This window comes from Nannospalax galili, unplaced genomic scaffold (assembly GCF_000622305.1).
Source record: "Nannospalax galili isolate Female #2095 unplaced genomic scaffold, S.galili_v1.0 scaffold423, whole genome shotgun sequence".
In the NCBI taxonomy this organism is placed as follows: Eukaryota; Metazoa; Chordata; class Mammalia; order Rodentia; family Spalacidae; genus Nannospalax; species Nannospalax galili.
In genome coordinates, this window is record NW_008350949.1 from 314,238 (window position 1) to 320,525 (window position 6,288).

A 6,288-nucleotide genomic window follows, 5' to 3' on the forward strand; every position below is an offset into this window, starting at 1 on the left:
TTGTTATTTTTATTGTATTTTCTTTCTTTCTTTCATCTTTCTTTCTTTTCTTTCCTTCCTTCCTTCCTTCTTTCTTTCTCTCTCCCTCCCTCCTTCCCTCCTTCTCTCCTTCCCTCCCTCCCTCCCTCCCTCCCCCTCTCTCTCTCTCTCTCTTTCTTTCTTTCTTTCTTTCTTTCTTTCTTTCTTTCTTTCTTTCTTTCTTTCTTTTTTTCTTTTGAGACATGGTCTCCCTGTAGCCCCTGCTGTCCTGGAACTCACTATGGAGACCTCAGTCTCACAGAGCTCTGCCTGCCTCTGCCTCCCAAATGCTGGGATTAAAAGCAGGTGCCACCATACCCAGCATCTGTGAACTTCTTCAAATCTTCTGGTTTCAAAACCACTTTTAGGATGAAATCAATGGCTTCCCACTCCACACTTACCTCTTTCTTCATGTAAGTACGTCTGGAGGCAGTAAGTTCTCCACCTACCAGAAGCAGGCCAGAGCTACCGGACACAGTTGGTAACTGTATTCCCCAAATTCCACAGTTATTTAGAAAGCTAGTGGTGGGGCACCAATAAAGCCAGAGCTACTGGAAACATTAGGTGGCTGGCCTCCAATAATTTCAGAATGGCTTGACACCTTTGGTCTTTGGACTCCCAGAATCCCAGAGCCGCTTGCCACATCAGACAGTTGCCTTCCTAACATTGCAGCATTACTTGATATTCCATTTGCAATCACTGCTTTGGTGTTTTCACTAGAGGAAATCTGATCTTAGGGCTGGGGAAATGGTGCAGTGGGTAAAGCTCCACTCACTCAAGCATGAGGATTTGAGTCCAGATCCCAGAATCCACACAGGAAGCCAGACACAACACTACACGCCTGCAATCCCAGAGCTGGGGGTGGGAGCAGAAAGTGGTGAGTCCCTGGAGCTCACTGGACAGCCAATCTAGCCAAATCAATGAACTTCAGATTTAGCCAGAGACCCTGTCTCAAAAAATAACGGCGGAGAGTGAAGCATCCAAGGTCGACGCTTGACTCCAACACATGGACACACATGTACATGTGTACCTGCACACACATGTGCCTTCACAAACAAGTGTGTACAACACACACACACACGCATGCACACACACAATTCCTGCTCCTGACACACATGTAAAGAGGGCTGGTGTTGGTGCTAGGGCTGGGGATATAACCCAGTGGTAGAGCATTTAGACAGCATGTGCAAAGTTCAGTTTCTAGTACCACAAGGAAGGAGGGGGGATGGGAAGAAAGAAGACAGAATGAAGAACGAGAGGGAAGGAGGGAAAGAGAGAGGGAGGGAGGGAGAAAGGAAGGAAAGGAGGGAGGAAAAGAAGGGTGACTGTGGGATGGGCTGGCCTGAGGCAGCGTCATGACGGAAGAGAGACTGGAGTTGACATTGAAGAAAAAGTAAATATAAAATAACAGCTGTGGACAGAGAGGGAAGAAGCATTTAGAAACATCTCTGAAGCAGATGATAAGAGAGAAAATTGATGTCCTGCGTCAGAGAACCAGCGAAAGGCAAAGATCTATTGTTCGGTGTTTCAAGAAGTGGAACGATGAAGAATGTGCTTGGCTTTCCTTTCCTTTAAATTGTGCATAGCGAAAGGCAAAGATCTATTGTTCGGTGTTTCAAGAGCCTGGGAAGAGTGCCTCAAAGCTCTGTCCTGATGGAAAGTAAAATTACTTTGAAGTGGAACGATGAAGAATGTGCTTGGCTTTCCTTTCCTTTAAATTGTGCATGATTTATCCAACTTTTCTCTTGAGCGTTTAGCTTCAGCCGAAAATGGTTGGTTCTTGTCGTGATAGGAAGCCTAACTCATCCATCCCTGAGAGACAGCAGCTGAACCACAAAAGCTAAGACCTCAGAGCTTTGCGATCCGTGGGTGGAGCAGGCCGGTCCAGTCCAGGGAAAGGACTTCTGACTTTTGGCCCTTGAGAAAACAATGGGGTCCTATGTGACTCGCACAGCAGAGCCTTTGAAAACAAACAGCTTGGGGGAGAGGGTGATTGTCGCTCACTCTACTTAATCCCTTTTAAATGCAGTTTTTAAAATGTCTGCAAGGACTTCTTCATTATTATGTCTGGCCTCAAACTTCACTTAAGCATTTTTAGTTTTTGGCCAAGATTTTTCAAGCAGGGCTTCCACCGGGCTCTTACCTGTTTTCAAGCCGCGCTTCCTTCCGTTCTTTTTCTGACGCAGAAGAAGCCCTCTCCGTGGGCATGCTGGTTCCACAGCTTGCTCTGTAGCTGATGTGTTCAAGATGTGTGATCAACGTTAATACAGAATGAGAACTGAGCCTTGTGAGCCTGAAATCAGTAATTCTCAATTGTCAGAAGAAAAATTACTTCAAAAAACAATGTATATCCATATTGACTATAGCAAAATTTAAAAAAAATTAAACTGATTCTTAGAACATAAAATATAACAAGAATTATTTTTGTTTCTTTGGTTTTGATTTTTTTAAAGAATTGTTTTTGATGCATAATAATATACTTTTTGTACTGTTTGGTTTTGTTTGTTTTTTGAGACAGGGTAGTCTGTAACCCAAACTAGTCCCAAACTTTCTGTGTAGCTAAGGATGACCTTGAACCTTAAACTCCTGATCCTCCTGCTTCCACATCTCAAGTGCTGTGATTACAAGGATTACCACTCATGGCCAGCCCCCATGATAATATATTTTAGCCTGTTTCATAGATAAGCTCTCTAATACTGCATCATACATACTTTTCTAAAGATTGCAAGCTGCATCAATAGAGCCTTTTATGTTTAATATCTTATATTACCCAAAAGCAACTTCAAATTTACATTTATTGTTAATTTGAAGTTAATTCACATTTTCTGTTTATATTTTAAATTGAAAATTAAAAGTTTTAAGGTCCCCATAATATCTGATAAGAGGAAATCATGAGTCAAAACAGTCCAAATTATGATCATTCTTTTAAACTAAATCTCATTATAATACATTTAGACTCACATTATTTATTTTGCGCACAGTTCTTCCTTTGCTTTTGTGTGGTGAAATTTCAATATCTTCTTGGTTGAAAACTTTTTTTTCAGTAATTAAATTTTCTAGAGTAAATCCTGAAATTTTGGACTGCTCCAAGCACTGACTATTTTGATTAAAGATTTCCAGCTGATTTTGAATAAAAATGCAACCAAAATTTAAAAGATACATTTACAAAACAATTTTCAGTGCCACTCCAGGACACTTATGCTAACTTATAAAGTTGTTCTTAAATGACTTAATTAAAAAAATCCGGTTAACAATGGACTGTAGGCAGTGAGTTCACAGACTGCCATGACCACATGCTTTTTCCCTTTGACACTGAGGTCATGACAAGAACCCTGTAGTTCAGTTGTTTTATTTGTGTATGTACTAAACTATTTGAGGATTTTGAAAAGTCAGCTTGTATTTCAGTTGATAAACTATCACGGCTTATTCCTACATAATTATGTATCATGTGAGTGGCAATCAGTTCCAAGGACACTTCTATTCCACAGATTTACTTTAGTAAAAATTGTTTTTTTTCCACAATAGTATACACCAAGTTTTATATTATGGCAGCAAAGATAGCTAGTTTAACTTCTGTATATATTTCATGCACACACACACACACACACACACACACAAAACCTATAATTTCCTGTGTTTTCCACATACCTGTTGGCATAATGACTTGGAGCTTATTTAGGGAGTGGCTCAGTTTGATATTCTAAGTGTCTGGCAGGTTCAGCAGCATGGAATATTCTCCCTCTCAGACTGGAAAGAGTTGCCTGTGGCTCATGTCTGAATGTGCTGCATTTCCTGGTGACAGAGTAGCATGGAGTTCCTGAAGGGGAAGTGTCAGTTTCACTGCTTTGGAAAGAATTGAGAAAAGAGAAATGGGTTATTGTTGCTGGTGCTCTGATTTTTACCATGCATTCAAGTATGGCTCACACTTCTCACACCCTGCCAGCTGAGAAGCTGGAGGTTCAGAGGGTCTGTCTACACAACCCATTCTGGCTTCTTTAAAAGATAAGGGGTCTGGGACAGAAGGTACACACCAAAGCTATGCTGGGATTATAGCTGTCAGCCAGAACTCTTCTGACTTGAAGTTTCTTTAATTTGGGGGAATAGAATCTTTAGGAAACATTATTACAAATGTTATGCTCAATCTCACAGTCCAAAGACAAAAGCAGATACAGGCAAGTCTTACCTGCTCCAGTGGTTGGAGGTTAGAAGGTCCCTCCTCTCTCACTTCCAAGCTTAGGCCGAGTTTCTTCCTTTGGATGGTTCTCGAACTTTGCCTATTTCAAGAGCCAGCGGGACAGGGCCTCTCATCTCTCTGTCCACACTTCTTCCTTCATAGCATTCACTGCAATTTGTTCAGTGATCTTGTTGGTATAGCCCTTCCACTGACAGTTCTTACTATGAAAATGTAAACCACGTCAGAGCAACGTTTCAGTTGCGCTTTTTACCTGCATATCCCCAGAGCTGAGGGAGGTGTCTGGTCCTCCCATTCACTGCAATTTGTTCAGTGATCTTGTTGGTATAGCCCTTCCGCTGACAGTTCTTACTATGAAAATGTAAACCACGTCAGAGCAACGTTTCAATTGCGCTTTTTACCTGCATATCCCCAGAGCTGAGGGAGGTGTCTGGTCCTCAAAAAATATTGCTGAATGAGTCATTGGTGGGTAGATGTCCTCCGAAAAGATAGACCTGAACAGGGGCGGGTCTACGCAGAGGGCATTGGGGAAAGGGGTGGGGCCATTGCCATATTGGACACGGGACGGAGCCGAGCCGAGAACCACACACGAACCACGTATGAAAAGGTAAAGAAGGCTGCAGGTAGGACTTGATGATGGTGCTTGATTTTCAAATATGGGGAAGAAAAAGCCTTGGGAACTCATGCCTTTGTAAGTCACCCTTTCCTGGATGTCATAAACTATGCAAAACCCAAGTATAAGGTACTCTGCCAGTTTGTCAGCCTTGGGCCCTCAGAGGGCAGGTCTCCCAAGAAGGGGGAGGGGAAAATTTGGCAAAACAGTCACATAGTAATATTTTTTCCAAAGTGTCCATATATTTATTTCTGATCTAATCAATTTGCTCAGGCAGAACAGGTAAAAAGCGAATCAGATTCCTAATTTAAATATGGCCAAATCTCCACGTTACAAATTTTTAGCTCTATCCAGTAGGGCCACTGAGTGGATGGCCACAATTCAGCTTAAGCAGTAGTGCCATCATGTGTAACGCCTCACAGACCCGGCTTGCCTCTCCCCCTGTCTTCTCTTGGAGTTGACCCTGATTTTGTCACCAGTTTTCATCCAAATCTAGTGGGGAATGGGACGATTTTGCTTTTATTTCTTGTCTAGGAATCACTTGATTCTGAAAGTCTTTAGAGAAGACTGTTAGTGATGTCACAGGGCAGTGGACACTGTGCTGTTGGTATTTATTAAAAAGGACCACAAAACCTTGTTCCAGGTGCTTCCACCAGGTGACAACCTAGCCACTGAGTAAAAATCTAAAAAGCCCTGCTCTTTAGAGGCGTCAAGGGCCCCTCTGGTTACCCTGCACTTTGTACATGTCAAGGGAAGTCTACAGTTCAGCCCATTTCTAGAGTGGTCCCCAAGGCCTCCATTTCTGCCTACAATCAGTCAGCTCAATGCCAAGCCAATCAAGAACCTTTTGTGTCCCTTGCCCAGCTACAGGATGCACAGCTAGCCCCTGCCCAGGTAAGCACAATTACTGGCTACTTTCGTGTGATAGGAGCAGTGGCCATGTTCTCACGAAAAAAAAACCCAGAAAATGTCCCCACCCCTCGATGCTGCACCATATATTAATATTGTTTAGGTAAGATACAAGATATGAGGATTTGTAAACAGGCCAAATTCAATACATACAAAATTATTGATTGCAATATCACACTTTCCAAAAATAATTATTACTTTAAAAATGACCTTTATTTGCCATTTAGCAAGTTAGCCCCCAAGCACTGCTCTACCACTACAGAGCTCTTCCCAGGCCCTCCAGGTTTATAACAGGAGGGTTGAGGCTGAGCCGTTCAGGTCTCCCTTCCTGGGATGGTGGTGTAGGTAGTACTATCTTCCAGGCATTTAATCCTGAAAAGTTTCTTTCAGTTTTATAGCTGGCCTCAAATGGAATAGTCATTTTGAAAAGATGGTTGAAACAGCTTTGTTAAATCCAAGAGTTTGTTGTTTTTGTAAGCTATCAAACTATTGATAATTTTATTTATAGTATTTGATAAACACTCCCTTTTCTCTTGCACTTTCTACTCTGCAAAGC

At 42.1% G+C, this 6,288-nt stretch overlaps 1 long non-coding RNA gene across 1 annotated transcript in view; it reads right to left on the reverse strand.

The window, feature by feature from the left end:
• Positions 1-604, reverse strand: part of LOC115066775 — a 1,828-nt gene extending 1,224 nt beyond the window's left edge. The window contains exon 1 of the long non-coding RNA XR_003846223.1: positions 420-604. This is a non-coding gene — a long non-coding RNA (uncharacterized LOC115066775). The remainder of the gene's footprint in view (positions 1-419) is intronic.
• Between the last annotated feature and the right edge of the window lie 5,684 nt (positions 605-6,288).